The sequence below is a fragment of the Xyrauchen texanus genome, chromosome 3 (genome assembly GCF_025860055.1).
Source record: "Xyrauchen texanus isolate HMW12.3.18 chromosome 3, RBS_HiC_50CHRs, whole genome shotgun sequence".
In the NCBI taxonomy this organism is placed as follows: Eukaryota; Metazoa; Chordata; class Actinopteri; order Cypriniformes; family Catostomidae; genus Xyrauchen; species Xyrauchen texanus.
Window position 1 is genome coordinate 2,506 of NC_068278.1, and position 19,225 is coordinate 21,730.

The following is a 19,225-nucleotide window of genomic DNA, read 5'->3' on the forward strand; positions in this document are numbered from 1 at the left end:
AAGCAAACAAAGGACAATTTACAATTCTAAATGCATATTTGAAGCATATTTGTGTTTATTATGAGATCTAAACAGTCATCTTAAAGAAGCACTGTGAGAAGGTTTATTTTTCAATAAAACATGACTCTTCACTAAAGTCAATAACATTTCTCTAAAGTCAATAGTAGTTAGTTATGCATGGCAAAAGTCACAATGTGTTATTAAAGCCTGTTTGTGCACGTGTGCATGAATTATGAGGGATAAATAGTCATTTCATGTAGGATTCCGATTGTCAGAGATCTAAACAGTCATTTTAAAGAAGCACTGTGAGAAGGTTTATTTTTCAATAAAACATGACTCTTCACTAATGTCAATCATAACATTTCTCTAAAGTCAATAGATGTTAGCTATGCATTGCAAAAGTCACAATGTCTTATTAAAGCCTGTTTGTGCATGTGTGCATGAATTATGAGGGATAAATCGTAATTTCATTGAGGAATCCGAATGTCAGACCAAAACTGTACAATCAACATCTCTCAAAGGCCCCAAAACAAATGTTTACCCCAATAAGTTGTTGTGAGTCGTTTTCCAGCAGAAAGCACTTCTATTTCAGTGAAAAGTGAATTTCCACTAATGTCAATCATCACATTTCACTAATGTCCCAAAGTGGCAGCAATGCATTGTAAAAGAAGCATTACAAGTCAAAATGCATAATTACATGTTTGCTAGCATTATGAGAGTTAAACAGTCAATTTAAAGAAACAATCAGAATTTCATTACAGAACTGTGCAAACTTTACGAAATTGCTCTCAAAGGCCTAAAAGCAACTTTTTAAAACCAGAAAGATGTTTGGAGTGATTTTCATAAGAATTCAAATCTCTTTCAGTGAAACTTTACATTTAAAGAATGACACTCATTTGCAGAAAACAAATGACAATTTACAATTCTAAATGCATATTTGCAGCATATTTGTGTGTATTATGAGATCTAAACAGTCATTTTAAAGAAGCACTGTGAGAAGGTTTCTTTTTCAATAAACATTACTATTGCCTGAAGTTCGGTTCGGCAGACACTCACGTCGTCCTAAGACCTCGTCCGGGCTACATGCCCATGGTTCCTACGACTCCCTTCAGATACCAGTTAGTGAACCTGCAAGCGCTGCCCCATGAAGAGGCAGACCCGGCCCTTTCGTTGCTATGTCCAGTGCGTGCCCTGCGTACTTATGTGGACCGCATGCAGAACTTTAGACGTTCTGAGCAGCTCATTGTCTGCTTTGGTGGACAGCGGAAAGGGAACGCTGTCTCCAAACAGAGGCATACCCACTGCCCCAAAACAGTCGTCGGAATCCTTTTGGTTACCCTAAACAGGGGAACAAGGTGACGCTTGCCAACCTGGGAACGGGCCGAGCCTGGCTGGGCCTCTTTTCTCTCTATGTTTCTCCTCATAGAGCAATAAACATCCGGGGCCCTTACACAAATCGAGGGAAGGGGGTCTTACCCAGTTTCCTATTCTTTCAGGGGGAAAAGACCCTGCGGAGACCACACCTGCCCTGAAGGGGAGGTAAGAGTGGCGAATACAAAACATGGGTTTTTTCTAGCCTCAATAGGAGGGGGGATTTGCTACAACACAGCAACCAAAGGGCAGCAGGGACTGCCTAAGGGAGACGCGGGTCCACTCGTAAGGGGACCGTACCGTGGATAATACACACAGGGGGAGTCCACGTAGGAGTCCTGCCCTGTGGAGCACCTATTCCAGTACAGGGTAGATTAAGTACCCACAGTGGATTGGGTTGGCAAATTCCTCCACTGAACTGCGGACCCACAAGGGCTAGGGAGGAATCATCCAGGGATCCGAGGAGTGGGATCTCCTGGGAGAAAAAGCACACAATTTTACCTCGATGAGGGAAAGGGCGCTAGGCGCAAGCGATCCACCCGTTCAGTCCGTCAGCGGTCAGAGTTCTACTGGCTTGGACCTGAGAAAACACAGGACAAAACCTAATACAGGTGTTGCCCAACCTGCTGCTCTACATATGTCTGCTAGGGAGGTGACCCTGGCCAGTGCCCAAGAGGACGCAACACTCCTTGTTGAGTGAGCTCGGACCAGCAAAGGGGGGGCATGGCCTGGGTGTGATAGGCCAATGAAATGGCATCCACGACCCAGTGGGAAAGCCTCTGTTTGGAGACAGCGTACCCTTTCTGCTGTCCGCCAAAGCAGACAAAGAGTTGCTAAGAACATCTAAAGCTCTGCGTGCGGTCCAAATAGGTACGCAAAGCACATACCGGACGCAATGAGGTGGCTGGGTCTTCCTCCTCCCGGGGCAGCGTTTGCAGGTTCACTACCTGGTCTCTAAAGGGCATGTTAGGAACCTTGGGCACGTAGCCCGGTCGCGATCTTAGGATCACATATGTGTCTGCCGGACCGAACTCCAGGCAAGTGTCGCTAACAGAGAACGCTTGCGGGTACCCGACTCTCTTGATGGAGGCAAGCGTGATCAGCAGGGCAGTCTTAGAGAGAGGGCCCTGAGTCCAACTGATTCCAGCGGCTCGAATGGAGGTCTCTGGAGGCCCACGAGGACCACCGAGAGATCCCAGGAGGGGAACAGGCTTGGCCGGGAGGGATTTAACCTAATCCACCCAGCCCTCCAACAGGGGATGGAGTGGTCCGAGCGGCGAAACTCTCCTCCACCTCGGGGGGTCCGAAAGAGACATCAGGCTGGCTGTAGGGCGAGTCTCGCAGGGTTTTACCTGGCAAAACCACACCCATTGAACTCCCGAAATCGCCCTATACCCATTAGTAGAAGGCACAAGGTGGGGGGCGGCTGGAGTAGCTTTCCCCCAGAAGAAGGAAAGCCGCAACCGCAACGTTGCCATGGTCATGTTCTCACAATGAGAACATGAACCATCCACAAATGCTGAATCAGTGTGTTCTCTGCCCAGACACGTGAGGCAGCGCCCGTGGCTGTCTGAAGCGGAGAGGTAACGACCTCATCCAGGAATAACACAAGGATGGAACGGCATCTTGAAAAAGACCAAGTGCTTGCTCTTTTAGAGAAATATATTCTTTGAGAATAAACTCTTTTAGGTGGCTGTCGAAACACCCAAGGGCGTAGTCTGCACTGCTGATTTGCGCCATATCTTAAGTCAAGTCTAGTGGATTTTATTGTCGTTCAACCATATACAGTTAGTACAGTACACAGTGAAATGAGACAATGTTCCTCTAGGACCATGGTGCTACATAAAACAACATAGGACAAACACAGAACCACATGAGACTACACAGACTAAATAACATACCTATATAAAGTGCACGTGCAAATGTGTGCAAAAAGTACAGGACAGTACAATAAATTACAAAACATTAACAGGACAATAGACACAGTGAGAGACAGTGCAGATCCGACTAGTACACAGTAGTGCAAAAAGATGACAGTTTCTAAAAATGCCAAATGTAAACATAACATACTATGAGATAGTGTTCTATGCACATAGCAGTTATTGAGGTAGCAGCCAGGTATAAATGACAATAATTAAAGTGCAACTTAGGACATGTGTGTGTCAGTCCAGTATCTGAGTATTGAGGAGTCTGATGGCTTGGAGGAAGAAGCTGTTACACAGTCTGGCCATGAGGGCCAGATGGCAGGAGGGTGAAGAGTTTGTTTGAGGGGTGTGTGGGGTCATCCACAATGCTGGTTGCTTTGCAGTGTTTTTTGTAAATGTCTTTGATGGAGGGAAGAGATGATATTCTCAGCTTTTCTCACTATCTTCTGCAGAGCTTTGCGGTCCAAAAAGGTGCAAGTCCCAAACCAGGCATTGATGCAGCTGCTCAGGATGCTCTCAATAATCCCTCTATAGAATGTAATGAGGATGGGGGGGGATGTGCTTTTCTCAGCCTTTGAAGAAAGTAGAGACGCTGCTGGGCTTTCTTGGTAATAGAGCTGGTGTTGAGGGACCAGGTGAGGTTCTCCGCCAGGTGAACACCAAGGAATTTTGTGCTCTTGACGATCTCCACAGAGGAGTATAGTATATTTTTCAATATTCTAGTATGTTTTTATATATCAAAATACTTATATGAGTTTCTATGCCTTTGTGTGACCCAGCAGAGAGCATATGAGGTTACTAAAAGTGTTGATGCTGCAGAGAACACAAAGAATGGTATATAACCTTGAAAAACAGGTGTATTTCTGTTAATCAGTTATTATATGAATGGTGTCTTGTATTTTTGCAGCTGGTGTTTTGCTGTTTTTGTTAATTAGTAGTATTCTGACATATATCCTTGATGTATTTCCTTTATGCTGACACGTATCTCTAAAATATATGGTGTGTCTCGTTAAAATACAGGATGCACTTCTTACAAAAATACTTTTAATAAGTTAGATATCTCTTATATGATATGTTTCTGGCATGGTGTTTTACCCTGATGAGTTAAATATCTTTGGAGCCTGTATTTTCTTTCATTAATCAAATGATACTGTGTATGAACAAACGAGGCCGCCTCATTATGAGGGTACACTGAAATGTAGGGCAAAGGTAAAAGGTATGTGATGGGGACATGGCTGTTTGTCTCATACACAGGTGTTTCTAAAATTGATGCACTCTTACCATGAACTATTACATATGTCAAAAATAAGTGGAGTTACCAGTTGATGTATGTTTTTTAAAAATAATTAGATGGGGGATTTTCCACCAATATTTAATTAGTGAGGGAAATAAAACATATTGGTGGCGAAGGAAAGAGACAAGGGTAATTATTCTATTGGTCAGAGATAATGGGCAAAAAGATAACAAAAAGGTATATAACTGAGAACTCAGGAGGATAGAGGCAGAACAATCAGCTGACTGGTCTCATGTTTGTTGGTGATCAATAAACTACAACTTTGGCATCTTGAACTCAAGACTCTGAAAGTTTTCTTCAACTTAGAGAAACTCATCGCAATATTCCACGACATATCTTTGGCTCCCAACTCGTGGGGCTGGCATTGAGGTCAAGGGGGCAGAGGTCACTGGTGGGACGGCTTGCACGAATCGCACAGAAACACCGGCGCCAGAAACTGAGGTAAGCATCTTTGCTTAAGGTGTTTTTGTGTGATCTGTGGTAGCGAGTCCCAGTAAGTGGCTTCCCTAAGACTTTTGCCAGTCCGAACATAGAATAATTTGAACTAATTGGCTAAAATAGAGGCGAGTTCCAGGTTTCAAAAAATGGGGGTGGGATTGTTTAAGTTAGTGTATTAAAGAAGGTAGAAAAAGCCTGGGGGTGAGTCGAGAAGCGACGGCGCGTGAAAATTCCCGGTTAGGTGCATTTATTCAAGGTTTTGCCAGAAGAGTGGCTGAAAATCCTGTACAGGTGAAAATCCTAACACGGGTGGAGAAGTGAAAATTCCTCCAGGTGTTAGATTAAGTTATTTATTGCAGTGTTTGACGGAACCCGGACTGTGCAGAAAACGGGGAACTGTTGAACTATGTGCATGTTTAAGATAATGAATAATGTGCATAACTAACTATGTTGTTGGTGCATGTGCTTTCATACTACTAACCGCATTGTCTATGTGTTTTTTCAAATGCATGATCACAGTGCTGATGATGTGTTGTGTGCAAGCGCAGAATAATGCAGAGAATCAGGTGCACCAAGCAAGTAATATGAACTAAAAGTAAGGGTAAATTGGGAAACTAAAATGCAGAAAATAATTGTAGAAAAAGATATGAAAACACCTGATCCTCTGTCTCCCGGACCTGCCTTCACTCACTGGGTGGCTGAATGGCCAGCACTGTGAGTGAGGGGAGGGGGAGATTGGGATAGAAAAAGAAATAGATTAATTGGGGAATAAAAAGAAGGAAAATGTTTTCCAATTGCAGTGACCAAAACTAAAGAGAAAATGCAGAGACCCATGAAATTTGTGAGATGCGAAGACCGACGGGGACCTGAAGAGTGGGAACGAAAATTGGAAAAGACATTGATAGAGTCAAAGGGCATACGTGATCATTTTTGGAGGGAAACAGAGTATGTAGATTACACGGGACAGAAAAGACAATTGACACTAGATAAAAAGAAGGCACTGTTGAGAGGTTTGATTAGGATAGTAAATTTACCAGAATTAGAACAAGAATGGCCTTTTGTAGATTGTTTGGAAGTCACAATGGAGAACTTGTACCTTGGAACCTTTTTAACAGGCATAGAAAGACTTTGCCAGGCAGGATATGGGGAACAGCTGGACACCTTTGGGATAGAAATAAGAAGGTCAGCTAAACAAGTGCAAATCCCTTATCTCAGCACTGAAGTGGCCCATTATTGGGAAACGCTAGAGAGGCCAGTGGGAGAAGGTGTCACAATCTTGAAAAATGTAAGCTTAGAGATATTCAACAGAGTCAGAAATGTATACAGGGAAAGTAAAGTAATATTCAAGGAAAATAATGAAGGGGGAGATTGTACCAGCAACTGTAACTGAAGGTACAGTAGGAACGTTTGAGGTAAGAATTTGCCTGGATCCCCCCAGCAGAAATAAAGCAGACTCGGCTGGACATATATGAGAGATAGCCAAATAGCCAATAGGGGGCAGGCTTGGATAGAAAAATATAGATATGCATGAAATAAGATAGAGTGCAAAACTTAGAGTGTATCATTAATAAAGACATTTACAGTAATGTAATTCTTAATGATGTAATGTTCATGTTTAGATAAATATGTAACCACACACGAAAGTATAATGCATGAGAAAGATTAAATAGTTAGAAGAATTAATGTATTAGCTTAGACACTTATAACTATGCTGTGTATAAGAATGAAGCAATGTATAAGTATGTTAACCAGATCAAACTTGTATCCAAGTGCATGCATAAAATAAGTAATGTGTAATCATCTCTAAAAATCTTGTAATGAGGGATTGTAATGGGAAAATAAAGCATAAACAAACAAATAGTTGGTTTTGAAAAGAAATAAAGTGAAACCATACAAGTAATAAAAGAGGGAACATAAGCAAATAATAAAATATAAGACTAAGGAAAATATGAATTAATAAAAATAAAAATAAAGAGCATGACAAAAGAGTGTAAAGGAAAGAAATAAAAGATAATAAATAACTATAAGAAGAAGAGATGATAAACAAAAGGGGAATATATAAATAGTACTTATAAATAAAATCAATAGTGTAGCAGGTAAGACTAAGGTAAATGAGCATAATAGTTGATTGTCTCTCTCTCTCTCTCTCACAGCATGCTGGGGACTGGGTGTTGGGAGGGAGAGAGGGGAGGGGCTGCTAGAACCAGAACAAGAGAGCAGTGAAGGGAGGGCTTTTGAGCACGCATAAGAGAGATAGGATAAGATTTCTTGGGTCTCCTCCCGCCTGATAATAACAGTACGGAGGGCTGGCAGTTGATTAGAAAGGGTGTAAAAAGGAAAGAAGGAAAAAGAGGTAAAATGATAATAGATAAAAAGTCAAATAAATTAACCTCATGTTTTACTTTCATGCACTGGGCAGGAGAAGTAATTGCAACAGGTCAAGAGTGTTGTGGAAAAAACCTGGAGCAGTGATTTGATAACCCTGAGGAGTGACATTATTTGGATACATAATAATCCGTGTGGACTGGGACCAGAAGAGGAACCAACAAAGCAACCAAGCAGAACACAAACAAAAGTAGCAGTATTAAAATATCTAGGAAGAAGGAAATTCCTCAACCCAGAAAAAGCCCAGGGGAAGTCAGGGGTCGGATACTTTTAGTGGTCCTCGTCTGACCAGCCTGGTGAAGATTAGCATAGCAGAATAGAACACTCTGGGGTTAAAGAGGTACTGAATTATTGAAAACATAGAGGGATAGTAAAATGGCACAGACACCAATAGATCAGATATGCATGGAGTTCCCAACATATAGAGAGGTGATAAAAGAGATGTCTAGGAAATGGGAAGGAAGAACAAAGGAGCTGAACACAAAGTGGCCAGCGGAGGGAACATTTGATGTAGGGATATGTAGAGAAATGGAAGCATTGATAAAAAATCATAAACCAAAAGATAAGAGCCAGAAGAGGATAATGAAACGAGATAGGGAACTAACAATGCTCCACATGTTCAAGACCAAGGGGATAGAAATAATAAAACAGGAAAGGGAAGGAAAAAAGGTGGATGAAGAAAAGGGAGAAAGACCCCCTCCCTATGCACCAACAATGGAAACGAAAGGGAATTTGCAAATGCCTATGATGGAGTTTAAGGGGGAAGTACACATGGCTGGAGAAATAGAAGTCACTGAGAAAGTGCCAATAGAGCCAGAAGAAAAACCAGCAAATCTATACCCAGTTATTAAACTGAGAGGAACTATGAGCCACAATAATGGGGAAGCAGTGGGATCAGAACAAAACAGCACAAAGGGTCTATGGAGTCCAAGTCAAAGGTGGGAAGGGCCAGAAGGATCAGATCGAGAAATGCGCCAAGAGCTGTTAAGTCAACAAAGAATAAAGGAAGAATTAAACAAACAATGCCAGGAAGCAATAATAGAAGGAATAAAAGGGTATGCAGAGCAACAGAACAAAGAACAAAGAAAACAACAAGAGCAAGAAAGCACATCTGAAGATGACGATCTAATAGAGACAGATGACGGCATGACAATATCATCAAGAGTGAAAGAAAGTGTGAAAAAGCAGCGGAAAATGAGAGAAGATGTGACCAGCATCAGAGCCAAGTCACAGGAACTATCGGACTCCATGAGAAAGGAAAAAGAGATGCTGGAAAACATGAGAAGGTCAACAAGAAGAAGAGAGCATGTCGCTCCAGACATAAACACCCTGGGACACCGGACAAAAGGAAAGATAAAACAGGTTACAGGACAACTTTATCTTGAAGACATGCTAGAAAAGACTAAGCAAACATGGCAGAGAATGACAGGAAGAATGGTCAGAACTGATGTGGAATCTGATGGAGGGGATGATGAAGAATGGTCAGATGAAGAGGAAGTGAGAAGACCAGTTAGACGACATAACAGGACGATATCATCACAGTGTCCTATTATGATGAAGGGACAGTATGACTGCTATGTGCCATGGGCCAACCATGATCTTGAAGGATTACTGGCAGCCCTCCCTGACATATATGAAGGAGCAGGAAGGTGGATTAGAGATGTTGAGGAGCGAGCAGTAGGAACTCAACTGGCCCTGGGAGACATTAAAGCACTTCTTGCAAGATGCATTGGAGGAGGCAAAATGGCGGAAATACTCGAAAAAGCCAAAGTGGGAAATGCAGCAGATACCACAAAGTATGATGAGATACCATTCAGCAGATGCCGAAATATCATCTGGAAAGCCCTAAGAGAAGAATTTCCCACCAACCTAGACCCAAAATTAATAAAAGGAGAGCCACTGGGAACAACTGAAAACCCGAAAGCCTATATCGAACGAGAGCTAATGAGATGGAAGCTGGAAATGGAAAAAGATCCAGAAAAGGATCCCTGGATGACAGCTGTGTTCCGAACGGCCATAATAGAGGCTATGCCTACACCAGTAAAGGAAAAGCTGGAAGACGTGGTAGGGTTAACTACTAAGACACAGAAAGAGTTCTGTGCCCATGTGGTACATGCAGTGGAACAACACAGACGGAATGAAGAAAAACTAAAGCAACAAGAGAGAGACATACGTAAGAAACTGGAACAGTTGCAACTGGAGGAACTAACAGGAAACAAGAAAAGAATTCAAGCGGCAGTAAAAGGAAAAGATGCACCAACCTCTGTAATGGCGCCAGTAAATACAGCATTACAAACTCCGATCAGTGCACAGGCTCAGATGACCTCAAGTGAAACAGTTACACCTATGGTTCCCGGCGTACCACCTGTGCCCATGTATCAACCTGTACCAACAATCCAGGTAGCACCAATGGCTCCTGTACCAAGTGCTAAAAACCAGATACCCATGCAGAGGCAGGTGATGCAACAGCCCATGCCGACTGTGGTACAAAACCAGATACCCATGCAGAGTCAGGTGATGCAACAGCCCATGCCGACTGTGATATATCATTTCCCCGATCAAATGAATAGAAGATGGAATCGACAGTATCAAGGGGGAAGAGGAAGAGGACGAGGAAGACAGAATTATAATAATGGCCCAACAAATGCATGTTGGGGGTGTAACCAAGTGGGACACCGAAAAAGCGAATGTCCTATGAACCCCTGGCCACAAACGCACCAGACAGACACCAACAACTGGCAACAGGACCCTCAGCAGCAGCAGCAGCAGCAGCAGCAGCAGGCCCCAGGTCCCGTCAATCCATGGCGCGGACCACCACAAGGTTACTAGGGATGCCCAGAGAATCCTACGGGGAGGGGTCAGCTTCCAATGATATCAACTGATGCTGATCAAGAACCAATAATGAAGGTTAAGATAGAGGGCAAAGTAACACCGGTATGTTAGATACTGGAGCCACTTTTACGTGCATAAGTCCAAGTTATGCCTCTCACCTCCCCCGGTCTGGAAAATATGTTAAGACAGTAGGATTCTCGGGACAAACGCAGTTGATTCCAATGACAGCTCCAGTAAACATAGAAGTAAAAGGAAAAGCAGTAAACATCCCAATCTTGATATCAGAAAATACACCAGTGAACTTATTGGGAAGAGACGCTATATGTAAAATGAATTTACAAATATGGTGCACTCCAGAAGGAATCTACATTGATGACAGAGGAGTGAAACAAATGACAGTGACAAAACAACCTGACCCGCAAGCAAACGTATATTGGCTGGGAGATCTAGGTGAAGAAGTGAACAACACAATAGACAAGTGGGGAAAATATATTAAGGCACAGTTAGGAGATCCAAATGTGCCTGGAGCAGAGCATCATTGTACATTAATGTATGATGAAACAAGAAACCCAGAATTGGAGGAAAAGTGGCTGAATGGAACAAAACAACAAGAAATCACCTTGACGTCAGAATACATAGTAGTTGGACAGGAGGGAGCAGCACTCAAGATAGAGAATAATGACTTTATAGACAAATGGTTTCAGATACCAGAATCTGTTCCACATGTGACAATCTATGTGAGCAAAGGAAGGGAACAAAAAGACTTAGGACAAATGATGAAAAGGGCAGAGAGGGTACAATGGAAAGGGACAGAGAATCCTCTTATCATGGAGTCACCAGACAGAACATTTCTAAAGATCATATGTGCTACCCAAATGATAGGAACACCTAAGGTAGTAGTTATTTCACCTACTGAAAAACTAGACTCAAAAATGGTAGAGCTAATGGCAGAAATGGAAAATGTAGTGCCAGTAAAACTGTGGTCACGACATGACACAGATGTGACCTCCACGAAAACAGCAGTATCAACTTAAACCAGAGGCAATATTGGGGATTAAAAGTACTATTGAAGGGCTACTTAAAGCAGGAGTACTAATAGAAACATCAAGCTGTTGTAATACACCTATACCTCCAGTAGCAAAGGCAAATAAAGCAAAGTGGCGATTAGTACATGATTTGAGGGCAGTTAATGAAGTAGTAGAGGATTGGCCTGCAGAAGTACCCAACCCGCATACTCTGCTGACTAATGTTCCCCCTGCTGCTAATTATTTCACTGTAATTGATTTGTGTTCTGCCTTTTTCAGTATTCCTTTAGCAGAAGAAAGCAGACAGCTCTTTGCATTCACCTATCAAGGTAAACAATTCATATACACACGACTACCTCAAGGATTCAAGCATTCGCCTCATGTGTTCAACCAGGTATTAAAAGTAGATTTAGAAGATCTCAGAATTGACAGCACATTGATACAGTATGTGGATGATTTACTGATTTGCTCACCAACGCTAGAGCAGTGTCACCAGGATAGTATCAAAGTCCTTACTAAACTGGCTGAAGGGGGTCATAAGGTATCAAAAGATAAGCTACAGTACTGTTTACCCCAGGTAGAGTACCTGGGACGAATTATTGCGCATCAGACCAAAGCAATATCACCAAAGCAGTTGGAAGGCATAAGTAAAGCGCCACAACCACAAACAGTGGGACAAATGATGACCTTTTTAGGAATGACAGGATTCAGTTCAGATTGGATAGAAGACTATGCTCTTAAGACAAACCCCTTGCGAGCACTGATGAAGCAAACAGGACAACAAAATCTTAAAAGTAAGCTAACTTGGGATGCGGATGCACTAGTAGCTTTTGAATCACTAAAGAAAGAACTGCAAACAGCACCTGCACTAGCTAACCCAGATTACACTAAACCATTTCATCTGTATGTGGCAGATAGAAAAAGTGGTTATGCATCAGCAGTTCTGATGCAGGAACTCTGTAGTGGGAGACGAAAACAACCAATAGCATATTATAGTACAAAACTGGATAGTGTAGCTCAAGGTTACCCGCCATGCTATCAAGGCTTAGCTGCAGTTTATTTTGCGTATGAAAAAGCCTCCACAATAACTATGGGATATCCAGTGGTGATCTACACTCACCATAAGATAATAGAGCTAATAGAGAATGGGAAATTTGTACTAACACAGGCAAGATGTTTAGCATATTCAACATTGCTGACATACCCAGATGTAACTATAATGTACCACTGTAAATCCAGCAAACTATATTCCCTTGGGAACACCACGATTGTATGGCAAATTCGTTAGCATTCACACGGTTGAGGCCTGACCTGGAATCAATATCAATGGTTGAGGCAGAAATAGAATACTTTGTTGATGGATCTTGTTTTAAGGACCATTTGGGAAATCATGCTGGGTTTGCTGTGGTAAAAAAGCAGGGAGATTCTTTTGTGCCAATTGTGGTTCAGCATTGCGAACAGCCATGCTCAGCACAATTGGCAGAATTAAAAGCATTGACCAAAGCCTGTCTACTCGCAAAAGATCAAAAAGTAAATGTATATACAGACTCTGCATATGCATGGAGTGTGTCATTTGTTTGGTGCAGTGTGGAAACAGAGAGGGTTCAAAAAGAGTGATGGAACACCAATCCAGCATAAAGACCAGATAATCAGATTAATTTCAGCAATGATGAGTCCAAAAAGGTTGGCTATAGTAAAATGCCAGGCACACAAAAAAGGCAAGGATTTTGTTATTAGAGGAAATAATGCTGCGGACGAACATGCCCGAGAAGCTTCAGGATGCAAAGTAGCAATAATGGCACCACAAGTGATATTACAGGTCCAGCCAAGTTTGGCAGATATAGCACGGATGCAGCTTCAAGCTGGCCCACCTGAATTAGCACAATGGCAGCAGAGGGGGGCGACAAGGGATGTTAATGGAATATGGAGGTCACATGAGGGGCAGATATTGGCTCCAGTAGCACTTCTAAATATGTTAATTTCTGATGCGCACGGATTTGACCACTGTGCAAGAGGCGAGGTAGTGAGGAAGATAAAACAGCAGGGCTACTGGTCACCATACTTGCAGGCCTCAGTAGATGAGTTTTTGGCAGGCTGTGAAATTTGTGAAACACACAATGTCAGGAAAGGTACGACCGCTCCATTAGGTCATATTCCAGCACCGGAGGGCCCGTTCAAACATCTAGTGATGGACTATGTAGATATGATAAAACCAGTCAGAGGCAAAAGATATATGTTAGTAGTAATAGACAGATTCAGAAGATGGGTAGAAGCAGTTCCCTCAGCCGACCAGGGAGCACAAACAGTGATTAAATTCCTAACAAGAGAAGTTATCCCAAGGTTTGGAATACCGTCGCAAATTAGCTCAGATAATGGCTCGGCATTCATTCAGAGGGCAGTAAAAACAGTAATACAGCAGCTGAGAATAAAACAACGACTAGGGTGTGTCTACCATCCGCAGTCTCAGGGGATGGTGGAGAGAGTAAATGGGAATCTCAAGGCAAAGATTGTGAAAATCTGTCAAGAAACAAGACTTAATTGGGTTGATGCGCTTCCGCTGGCATTAATGAAATATCGCATGCAAACAAATAGGATTACTAATCTAACCCCGCATGAAATGCTGACGGGAAGGCCTATGCCAGTGCCTTATCTGAGAGGACCTTATGAGGGTCCATCACTGGAACAACTAGAAATGGAATTGAAAGCATATATGAGACAATTGACGACGATACATGGAAAAATCTGTTTGCAGGAACAAAGAAGAAATCCTAGGCAGGAAGAGAATGCACCTTGTTCAATTGCTCCTGGAGATCTTGTGTACCTAAGAGTGTTTAGAAGAAGGTGGAATGAGCCAAGACGGGAAGGACCTTATAAAGTGGTACAGGCAACCCCAACAGCAGTGAAGGTAAGAGGAAGTAACACATGGTATCATTTAAATCACTGCACTAAAGTACGTAGGAGAAACCTACCACAAAATCAGGAACCTGAAACAGAAGAAGCAGTGGAGCAGCAAAGAGAGGATCAAACCCACGAGGTTGAAGACCTACAAGTACCAGATAGAGACATCGAAGAGAGTGAAGAAGAGGAAGAAGGACAACAAACGAATGTAGGGGAAGAGCACACTGAGGAAGAGGAAGAATCTGAAGGACGTGCCACAGTGAAGCGGGACAACACAGAAAGAGAAACGGAAGTACATGTCGCAGAAGAACAGGAACAAGAAGGTGAAGAAAGAGAAAGACAGGAAGAAAGTGCTTACCTTGCTGCACCAAATACGGAAACAGCTGAAGGATATGAAGCAGAACAACAGATGCATCCATGGGATGAAATATTGTCGGAGGCAGAGGACAGGTTGGGGGATGAAGGAGGTACTGTGGATAATGATATTGATGATGTATTTGGGACAGGTATTTCCCCCGATACAGGGCCTACCGGGGAAGCAGCGCAAGAAGACCCAGACTCACCCGGTGAAGGACCGTCAGAGCGACCATGGTATGATGACTTCCCTACAATTGACACCTCAGAACTTATGTCCTTCTTCCCAGAATGAGCAAGGACAAGATGTTATAGAACAAGAAATTAGACAGAAGAGAGCATCTGGAGCATTGAACGAAGGTGAACCAAAAAAGGACAGAAGCATAGTTAACCAAAATAAGACAAAACCATTAGATTTAATATATGATTGGGAGCCTATAGAGACAGCAGGAGTAGAAGAACTATTACAACATGCAAATCAAAACGACTGGTATAGATGGGCTAAATATACGGTTAAGCAGGCAGACATGACAAATTGTGTAATGTGCTCACCCTCACCGTTGAAGAAGTTGACAGTAGTTCGAATCAGTATGATTACAGACACTGCGCCAAGTATTATGCCAAAAATTGTGGAACTACAGGAAGAACAGTGTTCTGCCCAGCGGAATGTTTGGCTTTCCTAGGTCACCCAGAATATGAAAAGTATAGTAAACTGATAGGGTGGGGAGATGAATGTAGGAAATTAGATATACGCCTGGATAATAAGAATAAAGAAAGTCCATCATCATTTACGATTAATCAACAACTGGAATATGAATGCTTTAACAGGACTAAGGGAAAAAATAATGTAGGACAGTTTAAGGGCAATTATGCAGTAATATGGCATTTAGACGAAGAAATGTTTTCCAACAATAATGTAATCCAATTTGGGGGACCACATTATGCAACAGCGACATTAGGACAGGACTTTACTGCAAATATAACTCCAGGATGCTTAGGTGTAGTTGCGGGCCATTGCCTTACAGGATGTGAAAATCAAACCTTAGTATCTCCTTCGATGAAGATTCATCAGGAACAAACAGAAACCATAGCGGACTACTTTTGGTTATGTGGGGGAGGTCAGTTGAAAACCTCTCTACCTAAAAACTGGAAAGGGCTGTGCGCTAGAGTAAGGCTAATACAAGAGGTAACTATGGTAGATTGGGATATCTCTGAAATCCAAGCTGCACCAAAACCTTTCGTACAACAACAGGCAAGGGTGAGAAGAGCATACTCCCCAGAGCCGGATGTTTATTTGGATGCAATTGGTCAACCAAGAGGAATACCACAACAATTTAAAGCTAGGAATGAAATTAAATCAGGCTTTGAGTCAATATTTGTATGGATAACGGCCAACAAAAATTTGGAGTGGATTAATTATATTTACTATAACCAACAGAGGTTTATAAACCATACTGATGAGGCATTGGAGGCATTAGGAACACAATTAGCAGCAACTAGTAAAATGGCATGGCAAAATCGTCAAGCACTAAATTGGTTATTGGCAGATAAAGGAGGAGTATGTGTTATGTTCGAGCAGATTGCTGTACATACATACCAAATAATACATCCCCAGAAGGAGCTTTTACACAGGCAATGAAAAAACTCCATGACCTCAGAAAGGAAGTTAAATCTAATGCAGGAAGAGATCAGATGTTTGGCCAATGGTTCGATGATCTTTTTGGATCATGGAAGTTGGGCTTAATGAAACTAGGTATAATGATCGTTATAGGACTGACCCTATTTGCATTGTTGTTTTGCTGTGTCATACCAGTTCTAAGATCAATAATGGCTAGAACAGTGGCTAAGCAAATGGTGACTGTATCAATGATGTCAACACAAACAGGGATAGAAACTAGATACTGTACCACTGGACTAGGATTGGATGAACTTGATGAGATTTACTGAGCAGCAATCCAGAAATAACACTAATTTAAGGGGAATTTTATTTTTGAACACTTTTCTCATGTTTTTGATAGTAAGGGAGATAGTATGACTATTGTACTTTCATTTTACTTAACAGAATAGACAGAAACTCAAGAAAGGAGTTAGAGGGTGTTTTGTTTGTTATTTTTGACATGTTCCCCTATTACTTTCAATATAACCCATTACTTATAATAATTAACAAAGTTTATATTACGATATATTTAATCAAGTAGAAGTAGTATTGATGATGATTATGTTCAAGAAAATATAGTTGTGAAGTAATTGCCAAGAGAAGACATACAAGAGCAACATGTGAGGAAAGGAGCGACGAGCACCTCAGTGCTTGGCTGCAAGAGCAAATAGACTCAACTGGTGGTTTAAAAACCCGCTGTCTGCTCCAACACACCACCAGATAGCGCTCCAGGCTACCGGAATTTTCTGTGAGTTCCTCTGGCAACGAAGGCTGAATATTACTATGATACTTTTACGAGATTTGTTAAGCTTATATATATCTTCTGTTTAATGGATAATCAATTGTACTCTACATCACGCAAGGCTTTACATTTGCATGCACATGCTTATTACAAATGAGTTTGATTTTTGTCATCCACCCTCCAGGAACTGTGTTAGCTACAGGAATGGGATCTTTTACTCCTTCTTTGTCACGTGTGGAAGGAGATGTTTGGTCCCATGTCCTGCAGAGTGCAGCCCCATATAGACAGCATTGGATAAAGGACTGGTGTAGCCACTTTTGGCTACAAGTTGGAATGGGATCAGCTGACTTGTGTGACTGCACTCTGGTTTGAGGGAAGAGAGTGTGAGACTTTTATAAGTCTCAGAGGAGGGAGTATATAGTATATTTTTCAATATTCTAGTATGTTTTTATATATCAAAATACTTATATGAGTTTCTAGGCCTTTGTGTGACCCAGGAGAGAGCATATGAGGTTACTAAAAGTGTTGATGCTGCAGAGAACACAAAGAATGGTATATAACCTTGAAAAACAGGTGTATTTCTGTTAATCAGTTATTATATGAATGGTGTCTTGTATTTTTGCAGCTGTTGTTTTGCTGTTTTTGTTAATTAGTAGTATTCTGATATATATCCTTGATGTATTTCCTTTATGCTGACACGTATCTCTAAAATATATGGTGTGTCTCATTAAAACACAGGATGCACTTCTTACAAAAATACTTTTAATAAGTTAGATATCTCTTATATGATATGTTTCTGGCATGGTGTTTTACCCTGATGAGTTAAATATCTTTGGAGCCTGTATTTTCTTTCATTAATAAAATGATACTGTGTATGAACAAACGAGGCCACCTCATTATGAGGGTACACTGAAATGTAGGCAAAGGTAAAAGGTATGTGATGGGGACATGGCTGTTTGTCTCATACACAGGTGTTTCTAAAATGTATGCACTCTTACCATGAACTATGACATATGTCAAAAATAAGTGGAGTTACCAGTTGATGTATGTTTTTTAAAAATAATTAGATGGGGGATTTTCCACCAATATTTAATTAGTGAGGGAAATAAAACATATTGGTGGAAAAGGAAAGAGACAAGGGTAATTATTCTATTGGTCAGAGATAAAGAGCAAAAAGATAACAAAAAGGTATATAACTGAGAACTCAGGAGGATAGAGGCAGAACAATCAGCTGACTGGTCTCATGTTTGTTGGTGATCAATAAACTACAACTTTGGCATCTTGAACTCAAGACTCAAGGTTCAGCTTTCCAATCAGGTGCTGAGGAATGATTGTGTTGAATGCTGAGCTGAAGTCTAGTGGGTGAGTGCCAGATGGAGGGTGGCGGCGATGGCGTGGTCTGTTGAACGGTTTGGACGATACGCGAACTGCAGTGGGTCTAGTGAGGGGGGCAGCTGGGTCTTAATGTGCCTCATGATGAGCCTCTCGAAGCACTTCATGATGATGGGTGTGAGTGCGATGGGACGGTAGTCGTTGAGGCAGGACACTGAAGACTTCTTTACTTCTTTACTTGACTCCCTATATAGGCTGTTTAGGCTTGGTCTAAAAGACACATCTACCTGCTGGCGATGTGGTTTTGCTCAAAGTTTAAAGAATTCTGAGTAAGAGTCCAGAATTATATCTGTGAGGTTTAAATTGTCAGATTTCATTCTGCCCATATTGGGTGTTGGGGTGGTCATTAAAGTAGGTGACAAATATACAAAAAGCTGTGTCCAACTAGTGTAAAGACTGGCAGACCGATAATTCTTAGAGGATGGAAGTCAATTAGCACTCCCTAATTTCAGGAATGGTTTACAGAATTGGGTAGGGTGGCAGCAAAATAGACATGTATGGCAAATAAATGGGACAGGTTTTTTGCCTTTCTGGAGGGCTCTTAGTGAGGACCATGTGGAGAGAAACAGATTTGTGTCTGATTTGATTTTTATATTTGTTTATGTTCTCAAATATTTTCTTTTTTTTGTTTGCTTATGTGTATGGTGTAATTTAGGCTTTGACCACAGGTATATTTGTTGAGGGGCAGGGTGGAGTTGGTGAGGGGAATATAATGGGTGTTAAGTTGATTCTGTGTGTACATATTCTGTTTATTCCATATTTAACATAAGAATCAATAAAAATGTTAATAACAAAATAGATCTATACAGAAACTAACTCACTGAAAAAACCCACCCCAAGAAACATTAACTGTAAAATATTGAGTGAAAAGTGTGACGACTAACTCTCTGCATTCAGTAAGATTACAGAGTA